The sequence below is a fragment of the Oryctolagus cuniculus genome, chromosome 6 (genome assembly GCF_051225735.1).
Source record: "Oryctolagus cuniculus isolate XC-2025 breed Fujian yellow rabbit chromosome 6, ASM5122573v1, whole genome shotgun sequence".
NCBI lineage: Eukaryota > Metazoa > Chordata > Mammalia > Lagomorpha > Leporidae > Oryctolagus > Oryctolagus cuniculus.
The window spans coordinates 166,020,629-166,035,446 of record NC_142872.1 but is presented as its reverse complement, the minus strand read 5'-3'; the positions used below and the strand labels follow the sequence as shown (position 1 = coordinate 166,035,446).

Below are 14,818 nucleotides of genomic sequence, written 5' to 3'. Positions count from 1 at the left end.
TGTGGGGGGCGCTGGCTCGCATGGGGTCCAGCAGCAGACAGGGGGTCTGATCACGTTTGTTTCTTAGTGCGGACGAGCAGACAGAGCTGGGCAGGGCTCTCGTGTGTGTGGCCTGTGCCTGCCGGCACTGTGTCAGTTGTGCCGACGTCCCAGGGGGTCCCGGCCTGCGTGCACCCAGGGCCGCACAAACGGGCTTTGCCTTCACTGCAGGGGCTCTGCCTCGTCTGGACGGTGGGAAAAGCTTCGACAGCGAGATTGCCAAAGCAGCGAGCGCCAAGAGCCTGGTGGGGCCTCTTGGTGGAGTGGAAGGGGTGACGGGATGATTAATGTCAGAAATAAAAGCTTCACACCAGGGCTTTCAACATGTTCATGCATAACTACTAACGGCGTGGACAATGTTGTGGAGAAGCAGACGAGAAGGCCAGGCGGCTGCAGCTACGAGCACAAAGGCCGTCCAGAAAACCCGAGAGGCACCGGGGAGGCTGTGCCGCCTGAGCGTGAACTCTGCAGAGTTGTGAGCACGGCACCGCCACGGCTGTTCCAGGCTGTCCTTTTCCTCCCTGGCGTGGGCCAGGGCCCGGACGTTAACCACAGGGTGCAGCGAGGACCCCAGGAAACAGCAGCTTCGCCTGCCGCCCGGTGTGCGCGTCTGGGGTTTCGGGGCAGGCTCCGTGGCACAGGCTGGGCTGCACCGTGGGATGTCCACAGAGGAGCCTGGGGTGGAGCCGCGCCTCGTCCAGCTTCCCGCTGCTGTGCCTGAGGGGCCCAGGGTGACTGCCCAGGAACTCGGGTCCCTGCCACCGGCACGGGGGACCAGCTTGGAGGTGTGGGCTCCTGGCTTTGGACTGGCCCGGTCCTGGATGTTGAGGGCACTTGGGGGAGTGAACCAGAAAATGAAACCTCTCTCAGTCACTTGGCCTTTCAAATAAATAAATGAATAAAGTTTTTTTTTTAAAGAGATAAGTTTATTTAAAAAAAATCGTGGTAGGCCAACACCTGCGATCCCTCAGCTCTAATGCAAACGTGCGAGCGTGCAGGTGCACCTGTGACCCTGCGGACTCCCGGATGGAGCTCCTCCGCCCTGGGCTTCAGGCAGTGCTTGTCTCTGACTCAGGGGTTCCCGTCTTCCGTCAGACCCCCTGACTTGCTAGGCTGTTGGCTTTTTTTAAAGATTTTTAAAAATTTGATTTGAAAAGGCAGAATTACAGAGAGAGGGAGAAAGAGACAGAGAGAGATCTCATGTCCTCTGGTTCACTCCCCGAATGGCTGCAACTGCTGGGGCTGGGCCAGACCAAGGTCAGGAGCCAGGAGCTCCATCCAGCCTCCCACGTGGGTGCAGGGCACAAGCACTCGAGCACCCTCCGCTGCGTTCCCAGGCGCATTAGCAGGGAGCTGGATGGGAAGTGGAGCGGCCGGGGCTTGAGCAGCTCCCAGGACCATTAGCAGGGAGCTGGATGGGAAGTGGAGCGGCCGGGGCTTGAGCAGCTCCCAGGACCATTAGCAGGGAGCTGGATGGGAAGTGGAGCGGCCGGGGCTTGAGCAGCTCCCAGGCGCATTAGCAGGGCGCTGGATGGGAAGTGGAGCGGCCGGGGCTTGAGCGGCTCCCAGGCGCATTAGCAGGGCGCTGGATGGGAAGTGGAGCGGCCGGGGCTTGAGCGGCTCCCAGGCGCATTAGCAGGGCGCTGGATGGGAAGTGGAGCGGCCGGGGCTTGAGCGGCTCCCAGGCGCATTAGCAGGGCGCTGGATGGGAAGTGGAGCAGCCGGGGCTTGAGCGGCTCCCATAGGGGATGCCGGCGCTGCAGGCAACTGGAGCTTACCCCGCTGTGCCACAGCGCCAGCCCCGAGACTGGGTTCTCTGTGCCACGGTCCCCTACCCCCCAGTGGTGGGTCTCATGGCCGCCCGTGCCTGTCCCGCCTGTCACACACGCCTGAGCCCAAGGCACCGCTCGGCTTCTCTTGGCTGAGCGGCAACCATCAAGCTTCAGTTCACCACAGAAGGATCTGGAAATAATCCGGAGTGTGTCCATCCCCCAGCGCCGCCCCACCTGATGATTCTGCCGTCGGCGTGTTCGCCCCAGGCGTGTCCTGGCGTGCAGTCTCCAGGCCTTGGGTGAGAGGACGTGTCGCAGGAAGGCGATTCCAGAATGTTCTTCCTGTACCTCTCATCTTTACATTTCATGCCATTCGTTGGAAGACAAGCCCCTGGCTACCATGTCACCCTTCTAGAGCCGACGTGTGGATTCGTCCAGCCTGACACTGTGCCATGCTGGACAGCAGCTTGCTCTGGCTGGCCTGGCTCGCATCCTGCTTGTGAGGAGACCCCTGTGGCTGCACCCAGGAGGACCCCCCGGCAGTCTCCGTGTGAGAGTGCCCACTTAACAAAGAAAGGTGGGTTCCAGGAGGCAGGCACCGGTTCTTGTTCTTCCCCCGGTGCCTGGCACCTGGCGTGTGCTCAGGCACAGGACAGGGGTCTTGGGCCCGTCTGGAGTTGGTTTATTTCAGGGGATCCAAGTAGGGATTGGAGAAATAAGGCTTCCATGTGCCGAGAAGACCCTGCCCACCAGCAGCCAGGCCAGGCGGAGGGCGCCTCTCTGAGCGCCCCCAATCCGTGCCCTGGGGCTGTGCGGAGGGTGCCCCTGGAGGCTGAGCTGTGATCCGTCCAGGGATGTGCTGTGCAGACCGCACTGAAGACACCGAGAAAGGAGCTTTGTGTCAGTAGCGAGGAAATGAGAGTGTGGATTCCCACAGACCCAGTCCTCGGAGGGGCCACGCGAGGGTGTGGTTTCCTGGACACCGCGACCCGGGGTTGCCCCTCTGCCTCCTCACTGCAGAACCTGCAAATGTGTTAGGTTATGTGGCAAAGGGGGTTAAGGCTGCGGTTAGGTTGGCGTTGCTGACCCATGGCTATCAGAGCAGGCAGATGATCCCAGGTCAGCTGAGTGTGCCCCAGGCCATCACAAGGACACCACAAGTGGGAGACGGGGAGAAAGAGCAGAGTCCGTGGGGTGTGACGTAGGTGCCGCCGCCGGCTTTGGAGGGGCCGTGACCAAGGGAGGGGGCAGCTCAGAGCAGAGTCCGCCCCAGAGAGAACGAGACACTGCGTGACTGCAGACTGTGGTGCATGTACTGACAGTGACTAAACTGCACACTTGACGTTACAGGAATTTTAGCTCAGTTAAAAAAAAAAAGGGGGTGTAAAACAGGGACTACTCCTCTTCCCCGCATCTGGGTTTGACATACAGCTGTGTGATGCCCAGAGCAGCTGCAACCGTCTTGCAGCCATGAGGACCGCAGGCACCCCATGCGAGGTCCTGGGCCCTCAGGTGTTGGCTACCCCCCCCCACTTCCTGTAATGGTATCATCAATGAAGTGCGGTTTTCTGGTGCTCGTGGCCGACAGCCTCCCTTAACAGAGCCCTGAGTATACTGAAGATTATCCAGGGGGCCCCTGCCCAACAACCCCCAGGAAGAGAGCATGCGCCCTCTCCCCTAAGGCTCCTCCCAGCCGCACAGTTCTCTCGCCTGGGCATCCTGTGGCCAGGGCTGCCCCCCCCCCCGCCTATCCTGTCTGGCTCCTCTGTGAGCCCCTAGTGGAGCCCCCTGCAGCACCAGCCCCAGGGCATCAGGAGGGGACCAAGGGCCCTGCTCTGCCTGCCTGGGGAAAGTCCTGGGCCTCCCAGAGCCTGCACCCACCCCGGTCGCTCCGGAGTGGTGCGTGGGGTCATGTACGGTCCCTTTGCTGCAGGACGTGGCCTGGCTCCAGCGCCCCTGCTCTTCCACCACCGTCAGCATCGCTGCAGCCCTGGCTCGCATAGTCGCCTGCCCATCACCAAGGCCGGGTGTGGCCACAGTGTGGGATGGGAAAGCCAGCTCTCCCCACACGGTGCGATTACAGACCTGCCCTGCGTTCACGGAGGTGGCCGAGGTGCTCGCCTGCCCCCGCCACTCTGGGGCTGATGGGAGAGCCAGTGGCGCCCAGCCCATGCTCACCCACTGTGAAGGGTGCCCGGAGCCCTGTGGCTTGGGGCCAGGTGGTGACATGGATGAAGTGACAGAGTGGCCTGTGTGGGACGCTCAGGGCAGGGCGGGGCGGGTTTTGGACAGAGGACAGAGCCTGGAGCCTGATTGGAGCTGCTGGCTGGCCAGACAGCGGCGGCAGGGCCTCGGCTAGCCCCGCACCCTGGCCTGCACGGCTTTTGGGGGGAGCCACTGCTATGCCCCAGCCCTGTCACTCACTGCTGACTCGGCGCGGCTGACATCCACTTCCTGGGACCCAGCGGGCCTGGCCACGGCTCCCTGCCAGCCCTGTGGCCCCAGCAGGTCTCTCGCCCAGGTGCCTGGGTGTCTTCAGAGGTCTCTGCCCCACTGGGGACAGCCGTGGGGGTCGGGAGCAGACACGTGGAGGCCTTGGTGGGTCCCTGGATGACACTGGGTGTCTCTCGGGCCTGGTCAGCCCCCTCAAGCCCCCAACTCCTCTGCCTCCTCACCACGGCTGGCCAGATAGCGGCCCCATAGATGTGCCCTAGGCCCGGGGCCGGTGAGCTCCCTTCTAGGCAGAAGCAGCTGCTGACCCGGACTCCTCCAGGCAGGCCCAGGGCGACCACAGACCAGAGGAGGAGGGCAGAGGGCAGAGGAGGCAGGGAGGCCCCCTGGGGGACCAAGAAGGCAGCCCCGCGGCACAGCAAGGACGCAGGGACCCCGGCCTGCGATGCAGAGCAAGCGGCAAGGACGAGGGAGTCTCTCGGAGCCGGAAGATGGGCAGCTGCCGTCGTCCTGAGCCTCTGCGCAGCTGTTGTGATGGCTGCCACGGGACGAACACACGGCCCCGACTCCCTTCCTTCCCACTGGGAGGGTCCTGGGCGTGCCCTGGAGCGGCTCCGCTCGTGCTGGGCTCCGGGCCCACCCTCCCGAGGCCGGGAGCAGGGTCAGCTCCCCACGTCCTCTGGCCGGAACGCAGGGGAAGGGGCCTCGAGAAGCCCGAGCTCACTTGGTTTCATGCCCAAACCAAACTCTGGGTATGAGAGCGCTTGCTGGAGAAAAGAGCCGAGTGCTGACCCACTTTTCCTGATTGCGCTGGCTCAGACACGTCCCTCTGACAGGGAATTTACTCCCAGTACGCGCCGTTCCCAGCGCTGACATCACCAGCCACGACAGAAGCCAGGGCACTGCCGGGAGGTCTCGGGGCGGGCGTCCGACATCTGATCATGGAGCCGGAGCTCCCCAGGGCCAGGCCTGGGCACCGCGTGCACCTGGCGCTGGGGCGGGGCGTGGGCTCCCTGCCCCTGCCCTCCTGTGCAAACCCAGCAGCCCTGGCCAGGGAGCTGCCACCAGGACAGAAAGCCCCCAGCCCACCCCACCCCCTGCGCTGCCTCCCGAGGGGCCGCAGCCTCTGAGTAGGTCTGGGTTTGGCTCGGGCAGCACAGCTCGAACCTGCCCCGGTGCCCAGCGACCTGACACGGGGCAGGGTGGGCTTGGGGAGAGACGTGGTCTTAAACACTGGCGTTGCACTCACTGGGAGAACGCATGCTGAGCCTCGGTCATTCTGTCTGTAAGGTGGTATTATACGGGTCTCCTGTGGCTGCTGTACACACTGCCTAAAACGACACGCATTTGTTATCTTACAGTAATTTCGGTCCGAAGTCCTGAAGTGGACATGTTGGCAGGACTGTGTCCCTTCCGGAAGCTGTAAGGAACACCCCTCTGCCTCGGGCCATTTCTGTTGCGATAACAAAACGCCTGGAGCTGGGCACTTTATGTGTTTTGCTTTTTATGTATTTATGTTCATTTTATTTGAAAGCCAGAGGGACAGACAGATGGAGAGAGATCTTCATCTGCTGCCTCACTCCCCAAATGCCTGCAACAGCCAGGGCTGGGCCAGGTCAAAGCCAAGTGCCAGAACTTAACCCAGGTCTCCCAGCTGTGGGCGGCAGAGGCCCGAGCCCCGAGCCATGCTCTGCTGTAGCCCTGCAGCCAGCGCTGTGGCGTAATGGGTGAAGCCACTGCCCGTGACACGAAGGGCAGCGTGGCAGCGTCCAGCCCGTCTCTCTCTCCTCTCTGCTCTGACTCTGCCCCTCCTGCCTCCCCTGTAAGGATCCCTGTGGTCATGGTGGGCCTGCGTGATCCAGAGCCGTCACATCTGCCAGGTCCTCGACCATGGGAGCAGGTTCCCAGGTCCCGGGGAGCACACGGCCTTTCGGGACGGTGGGGGGAACGGCTCACTCAGGCTGGGCAGGCTGCGGAGCCTCCAAATACCCATGGGTCTCAGCCCGGACAGCGGGAGTCTTCTCTCCCTGTTCTGGGCGCTGCGAGTCCGTGCTCCAGCTGTGGGCAGGGTCAGCTTGTGGGGACCGTCTTCTCCCTGCGTGCTCATCCCTTGAATTCTGCAGTGACACAGTGGCCGCGACGCCTCTTGGGATCCTGGCATTCCAAATCAGAGGGCCTGGGTTTGAGTCCCGGCTCTGCTTCCAATCCCACTTCCTGTTCACGCGCACCCCAGGAGGCAGCCGGTGACAGCTCACGTATTTGGGTCCCTGGACCAACCAGGCTACCTGGGTGGAGCTCCAGGCTCCTGGCTTCAGTCTGACCCAGCCCTACCTGTTGTGGGCATCTAGGGAGTGAACCGGCAGCAGGTGGATGGAAGAGCTCTCTGTGTCTCTCTGCTTTTCGAACATCTAACGATAAAATAAGAAAGGAAATAAACTATGGAAGTGGCAAAAAGTGCTGGTGTGGAAGATGGCCCCGTGGTCCACTGGGAGGAAATGACAGCACAGAGGCCTCCCTGACCTCCCTCGCCCCCCAAAGACAGACAGACAGACACACAGGTCTCCCTGACCTCCCCCGCCCCCCAAAGACAGACAGACAGACACACACACACACACACACAGGTCTCCCTGACCTCCCCCCACTCCCAAAGACAGCCAGCCAGATAGACACACACACACACACAGAGGCCTCCCTGACCTCCCCTGCCCCCCAAAGACAGACACACACACACAGGTCTCCCTGACCTCCCCCGCCCCCAAAGACAGACACACACACACAGGCCTCCCTGACCTCCCCTGCCCCCCAAAGACAGACACACACACACACAGGTCTCCCTGACCTCCCCCGCCCCCAAAGACAGACCGACAGACACACACACACACACACACACACAGGTCTCCCTGACCTCCCCCCACCCCCAAAGACAGACAGACAGACACACACATACACACTGTCGCTCCCCGTCTTCGTGGAGGAACGACACAGGACCCTGTGCTGTTCTTTCGTCTGCTCGGCCCTCCCCGGGTTTGCTGCTGGTTCTTCCCGGGTTGGCTACCGACCCTTCCACCTCCGTGGAAGGACGGTTCCCCCTGCCACTTTCCCCACTTCCGCAGGGGAGCGGCACACCGCTGGCCGGCTCTCTCGGGGGCTGCTCAGATGTTCCTCAGGTGTTCCTGGCGCATAGTGTCTCTCTCCTCCTTTATAGTCCTCTTCCACCAATCCCAACTCTGCTACCCACACGCCGAGTACGCTGCTCTCCTCCAATCAGGAGCAGGTCCTACAGTTTATTGGTTGAACTGGAGGCAGCTGTGTAGAAGCTGTTACTCCCTTCTCAGCGCCATATTGTGGGAGAGCAGATGCCTAGAATAAGTCTTAATTCCAGTAACTTAGTCTAGTCCGAGTTGCTCCCAGTTGCTCCCCACACACACAGGTCTCCCTGACCTCCCCCGCCCCCCAAAGACAGACAGACACATACACACACACGCATACACACACACAGGTCTCCCTGACCTCCCCCCGCCCCCCAAAGACAGACACACACACACACATACACACACACACACAAGTCTCCCTGACCACCCCCGCCCCCAGAGACAGACACACACACACACACACACAGGTCTCCCTGACTTCCCCCCATCCCCCAAACAGACACACACACACACACACACACACACACACACACAGGTCTCCCTGACCTCCCCCCGCCCCCGAAAGACAGACACACACACACACAGGTCTCCCTGACCTCCCCCCACCCCCCAAACAGACACACACACACACAGGTCTCCCTGACCACCCCCCGCCCCCCAGAGACAGACAGACAAACAGACACACACACACACAGGTCTCCCTGACCTCTCCCCACCCCCAAAGACACACACACATACACACACACAGGTCTCCCTTACCACCCCCCGCCCCCAGAGACAGACAGACAGACACACACACACACACAGGTCTCCCTGACCTCCCCCGCCCCCCAAACAGACACATACACACACACACACACACACACAGGTCTCCCTGACCTCCCTCCACCCCCCAAAGACAGCCAGCCAGCCAGACAGACACACACACACACACAGGTCTCCCTGACCTCCCCCCACCCCCAAAGACAGACAGACAGACACACACATACACACTGTCGCTCCCCGTCTTCGTGGAGGAACGACACAGGACCCTGTGCTGTTCTTTCGTCTGCTCGGCCCTCCCCGGGTTTGCTGCTGGTTCTTCCCGGGTTGGCTACCGACCCTTCCACCTCCGTGGAAGGACGGTTCCCCCTGCCACTTTCCCCACTTCCGCAGGGGAGCGGCACACCGCTGGCCGGCTCTCTCGGGGGCTGCTCAGATGTTCCTCAGGTGTTCCTGGCGCATAGTGTCTCTCTCCTCCTTTATAGTCCTCTTCCACCAATCCCAACTCTGCTACCCACACGCCGAGTACGCTGCTCTCCTCCAATCAGGAGCAGGTCCTACAGTTTATTGGTTGAACTGGAGGCAGCTGTGTAGAAGCTGTTACTCCCTTCTCAGCGCCATATTGTGGGAGAGCAGATGCCTAGAATAAGTCTTAATTCCAGTAACTTAGTCTAGTCCGAGTTGCTCCCAGTTGCTCCCCACACACACAGGTCTCCCTGACCTCCCCCGCCCCCCAAAGACAGACAGACACATACACACACACGCATACACACACACAGGTCTCCCTGACCTCCCCCCGCCCCCCAAAGACAGACACACACACACACACATACACACACACACACAAGTCTCCCTGACCACCCCCGCCCCCAGAGACAGACACACACACACACACACACACAGGTCTCCCTGACTTCCCCCCATCCCCCAAACAGACACACACACACACACACACACACACACAGGTCTCCCTGACCTCCCCCCGCCCCCGAAAGACAGACACACACACACACAGGTCTCCCTGACCTCCCCCCACCCCCCAAACAGACACACACACACACAGGTCTCCCTGACCACCCCCCGCCCCCCAGAGACAGACAGACAAACAGACACACACACACACAGGTCTCCCTGACCTCTCCCCACCCCCAAAGACACACACACATACACACACACAGGTCTCCCTTACCACCCCCCGCCCCCAGAGACAGACAGACAGACACACACACACACACAGGTCTCCCTGACCTCCCCCGCCCCCCAAACAGACACATACACACACACACACACACACACAGGTCTCCCTGACCTCCCTCCACCCCCCAAAGACAGCCAGCCAGCCAGACAGACACACACACACACACAGGTCTCCCTAACCTCCCCCCACCCCCCAAACAGACACACACACACACACACAGGTCTCCCTGACCTCCCCCCATCCCCAAAGACACACACAGACAGGTATCCCTGACCTCCCCCCGCCCCCAAAGACAGACACACAGGCCTCCCTGACCTCCCCCCACCCCCAAAGACAGACATACAGGTCTCCCTGATCTCCCCCCACCCCCAAAGACAGACACACACACACACACACACACACACACACACTGCGAGCCAGCAAGAGGCTAAGCTCCTAAACCTGGCTAAGCCCTCCCAGTTCCCTACCGTCTGCCAGTCAAACCCCGTAGTCCAATCATCCGCCTCCACACCTGCCCATTTGCATCCCATCTACGCATGAGGATCACCGTTTCCCTGGACTGAGGCTGCCTGTGGAGCTAAATGAATTAGTGATGCTTCCACTGATGGACCAAGGACAGGGCCTCAGCCATTGTAGGTTCTGTTACCCCGCCTTCCTTCTAGAGCCCGGTGCCGTCTCACACCCTGTATTGCTCCCCACCTCACCCCTGCATTCTTCCCCAGGTTTGGGAGCAGGTGGGCCAAACCTGTCCATCTTCTGCCCCCCCACGCCCATGCCCAGCCCACCTAGGATACGAAAGGTCTCAGGCTGCTGGGGCCTGGGCCGTCTGCCACATGTTCCGTCTGTGCATGCTGGCAGTTGGTCACCCTCTGCGAGTTTGTTCTCTGAATAAATTTGGTCTGGTCGCAAGTTTGTATTCTGTCTCCCCTCTGTTCTGTGCCCTATTCCTTATACTGATGCCTGATCAGGAGGCACCAGTCCGTGTACCCCCCTCTTGAAAAAGATTTATTCATTTATTTGAAAGAGTTACACAGAGAGAGAATGGGGGGGGGGGAGTGAGGGATGGAGGGAGAGGGGGAGAGAGTAAGAAAGAGAGAGATCTTCCATCCACTGGTTCACTCCACAACTGGCCACAACAGCTGGAGCTGGCCAATCCGAAGCCAGGAGCTTTTTCTGGGTCTCCCATACAGATGCAGGGGCTTGGCTTCCACTGCTTTCCCAGGCCATAGCAGAGAGCTGGATTGGAAGTGGAGCAGCCGGCCCCAGCGCCATGGCTCACTTGGCTAATTCTCCGCCTGCAGCACTGGCACACCGGGTTCTAGTCCCTGTTGGGGCGCCGGATTCTGTCCTGGTTGCTCCTCTTCCAGGCCAGCTCTCTGCTGTGGCCCGGGAGGGCAGTGGAGGATGGCCCAAGTGCTTGGACCCTGCACCCGCATGGGAGACCAGGGGGAGGGACCTGGCTCCTGGCTTCGGATTGGCGCAGCATGCCGGTGTGGCGGCCATTTGGGGGGTGAACCAATGAAAAAGGAAGGCCTTTCTCTCTGTCTCTCTCTTTCACAGTCTAACTCTGCCTATCTAAAAAAAAATAAATAAAAGCTTAGGGATAGAATTTAGGGCTAGAGTTTAGGGTCAGGGTGAGCATTTAGGTTTAGGGTTAGGATTAGGGTGTAGTGTGAGGGTTAGCATTTGGGGTGGGCTTAGGGTTAGGGTGTAGTGTCAGGGTTAGCATTTGGGGTTGGGTTAGGGTTAGAGTATAGTGTCAGGGTTAGCATTTGGGGTTAGGGTTAGGGTCAGGGTTAGCATTACGGTTTTCTACTGTATGAGTGACATGCGTCCAGAACACTGATCTGTCAGAAGCAACACTTTCCAGGTCTTCCTCGCTGACGTCATGTGAAATGTGAGACGGAGCAGAGGGAGAGCAGGGGTCCTCCCACACCTTTTCTCCTGCCAGGGATACGAAGGGGAGTGCAGGCTCGGGAGACGGTTTGCTTCCCAGCTCGCTCCTCCCACTTCTCAAAAACTCCAAGCTTGGGGAAAGCATCCAGAGCTCACAGATGAGGCCACGGGACGACAGGCTCTTCAGAGCCCCACTGGGCATGCGTTAGGGTTGTGTCTGATGGCGTAACTTGGAGCCCTTAGATTTATTTTGTTTATTTGAGAGAGAGAGAGAGAGAGATTCCATCTGCTGGTTCACTCCCCAAATGGCAGCAATGGCCAGGCCTGGGCCAGGCTGAGGCCAGGAGCCAGGAGCTTCTTCCAGGTCTCCCACGTGGGTGCAGGGGCCCAAGCACCTGGGCATCTTCCACTGCTTTCCCAGGAGCATCAGCAGGGAGCTGGGTCAGAAGCAGAGCAGCCGGGATGTGAACTGGCGCCTTTGTGGGATGCCGGCGCTGCAGGTGACGGCTTAGCCTGTTACACAACACCAACCCCAACTTGGGGCTCTTACAGACGAGTAAGGACAGGTGCCAAGTTCTGGAAAGTTGACGTTGATCGGGATGACTGGAGCTACAACAAGGCAAATGAGTTTTGTCCCGTGGAGTTGCAAATGCGAAGCCTGCAGGCTGCAGCCTAGAGCTCTGTTTTGTATTTGCTTTGCATTCTTTTTCCTGGGTTATTGCTTTTCTCTAATACCCTCCTTGGGAGCAGCTCCGTTATCCTGCTGCTTCCTTACTTGAGGAGTTCAGTTAGACAGGTGTCCATCTTACATCTTCTTTATCAAATACATCATTACAGATAACAAAATGCACCTGTTTTGAAAGTAAGCTGCAAGGAGGCGTGGTGAGTGGCCAGACCTGTGAAACCACCACCGTAACTGAGCAGTGGCCATCCTCATCCCTGGGCGGAAGGCCCCGAGTCTCTCCTGGCCAAGTCTGACCTGAGGCTTTCTGTCCACTGGGGTTGGCTGTCTCTTCCCGAGTCTCCCATCAGTGGAGTCCACAAGCCTTCCCTTCCCTGTCAGCCGACCGCGACACGCACGCGGATCCGCGGCTCTCATTGCCCCTTTCCCCGCCCACGTGGGCCTCAGCCCGAAGCGTTTGTGCTGTGCTGTGTTCAGTCCCTGCATCCTTACCAACACGTGCGGGCAGCCTTGTCCGCGCTAGCATTGAAGTGAACGCCGAGGGCTGCCTAACTGTGGGCCCAAGACCGCTCTAGCGATAGCAACCTCTCCCTAAAGGACAGAGGTCTGCTCACCGCGGGCAGACAGACGGCTGGGGCGGGGGACCAGCAAGCAGGTGCTGGGGTGGTAGACGGGAAATGGCTAAGCAGAGGGGTCAGAGGTGGGGGGTTCTTGTGAAACCACCTAATGCAGACCCTTGCTGAGGGCGGGGAGTTCTCACTGACCCGACGTGGCAGGATTTCTGCTGGGACTGGGTGGTGCAGGCCTTGGAAAGGAGGGGCCAGGGTTGAGGGCTTCTGGGGGGAGGGCTCCGGGGAGCCTGACCCCAGCGTCCGTATGTGTTTCCCGGATGTTGAGAATTCCTTATGCCCCTGCTGTGGGTGTGTGGAATGGCTGCTCCAATATGTTGCCTACTTTTTACTGCACTTTTGTTTTCATTTTATTTGAAAGAGAGAGAGAGAGAAAGAGAGAAAAAGAGAAAGAGAGAAGCCACGCATACACTGGTTCACTCCTCAAACACCCATGATGGCCAGGGCTGGGCGGAGACTGAAGCCAGGAGCCAGGAACTCAATCCAGGTCTCCCACATGGTTAAGAAGAACCCAGATAATTGAGCCATCCCCGCGGTCTGCCAGGGTCTGCATTGCAGGAAGCCGCCGTCAGAGCCTGAGCTGCAGGTGGGTCTCGAACTCAGGCACAGGGCTGTGGTTGTCTTAACCACAAAGTCAAATGTTCACCCCTGCTTGCGATTTCATTGGTCACTTTATTGTTCGCATTCCTGTTACTGAATTGTAAAAATTTTTCATTTTTTCCTTTCCCAGATATCTGCATTGTGAGCGTCCATTTCCTCTCAGCCCCGCCCCCTTTTTTGAAAGCTTTTTAAAGCCACACAGCAGGTGGTGGCTTAATCCAATACACCTCAGTGTCAGCCCTATGACTCATGTTTTTATTTTATTTTATTTTTTTATTTGCCAGGTAGAGTTATAGACAGTGAGAAGGAGAGAGAGAGAAAAGTCTTCCTTCTGTTGGTTCACTCCCCAAATGACCGCTAAGGCCAGTGCTGCGCCGATCCGAAGCCAGGAGCTAGGTGCTTCCTCCAGGTCTCCCATGTGGGTGCAGGGCCCTAGACAGTTGCTGTCTGTGCCCTGGGTCAGATGTGCTCACCCGGACTGGTCCCGCACTGCCCATCTTCTAATGCTTTGCTGCTGTCGTCTGTTTCTCTCACAGAGCAGAAGGGCAACTCTGGGTGCTGTCCCTCCCTCTGTGTTTGTTTTCCAAGTTCAACAGCTGATAGCCTTGCCCAGCGTTCAGATGGCCACACACACAGGGCCCGGGGAATGCCGTGACCGAGCTGGGCCGGGGACATCTTCTCTCTGCAGCTTCTCCTTAGCTGGGGCAGACTCTCTCTGACCTGGCTGGGCCCAGCGCGATGCTCCCGCGGCACCTCTGGAGGTGAGCGAGCCAGCAAACCTAGTTTGCAGATCGTAGGCGAGGGTCTGCCGGATTGCCATTGTTCGGTACACAGTAGCCTTCCTGGCGTCGTGCGCTGATAGGATGGGGCAGTTTCACGTCGGGAGCAGGCTACTTAGTCCCCTGATGCCCCTGGGGTCTTTGTGTCATCAGCAGGGCTCTGACCCATTGCTTTCCCGAGCTGTATCCCATTTCTCTGTCTACTCATTTACAATGCCATGTTGACCTGGTCCTGCTCCCCATGCAGAAGGGCAAGGGGAGCTGTGAGCTCACTCAGCCAGAGTCTGGGGGTGGGCGGATCTTAGGGGAGGAGAAGTGGCGGCAGCTGAGCCCCAAGCACGGCACACAGCCTCTGTCTCATGTCTACAGGGGCTGCTTCCAGGACCCACCTCGAAGACAAATCCGTGGGTGCTCCCGTCCCGTCCATAGCAAGGCACAGTATCCCCTAAACCCTGTGCAGCCCTCCGTGCACCTTAAGTTGCCCCTGGCTTTGGGGTGACCTCTCACACAGTCTCGTGCCATGTAGTTGTTGCCCTGTTTTTAAGGAATGCTAGCCAGGGAAGGGCTGCACTTGCCCAGCGCAGACACAGCGCCTACTCCTGTCTGTGGGCAGTCAGGGCAGGCTTCCCAGAAGAGGAAGGAAGGGCTCTTGTGGGGAGCAACTCGGACTAGACTAAGTTACTGAAATTAAGACTTATTCTATGCATCTGCTCTCCCACAATATGGCGCTGGGAGAGGAGTAAACAGCTTCTACGCAGCTGCCTCCAGTTCGACCAATAACCTGCAGGAGCTGATCCTGCTCCTGATTGGAGGAGAGCAGCGTACTCGGCGTGTGGGTAGCAGAGTTGGGATTGGCGG

The 14,818-nt window shown here is 59.3% G+C and overlaps 2 long non-coding RNA genes across 3 annotated transcripts; one reads left to right on the top strand and one right to left on the bottom strand.

Annotated features, from left to right (window-relative positions):
* Positions 1-5,776: 5,776 nt before the first annotated feature.
* Positions 5,777-7,620, bottom strand: LOC149126358 (uncharacterized). The gene is made up of 3 exons (XR_016234965.1): positions 7,210-7,620; positions 6,594-6,670; positions 5,777-6,416 (listed from the first exon to the last, which is right to left on the bottom strand). It is a non-coding gene; the product is annotated as an uncharacterized LOC149126358 (long non-coding RNA).
* Positions 7,621-11,094: 3,474 nt separating this feature from the next.
* On the top strand, positions 11,095-14,141 carry LOC149126357 (uncharacterized). 2 transcript variants are annotated; one of them, XR_016236036.1, is made up of 3 exons: positions 11,095-12,556; positions 12,943-13,167; positions 13,718-14,141. It is a non-coding gene; the product is annotated as an uncharacterized LOC149126357 (long non-coding RNA). The 2 variants fall into 2 exon arrangements; XR_016236035.1 differs by having other exon boundaries at positions 11,096-12,556; positions 13,312-14,141.
* Positions 14,142-14,818: the final 677 nt, after the last annotated feature.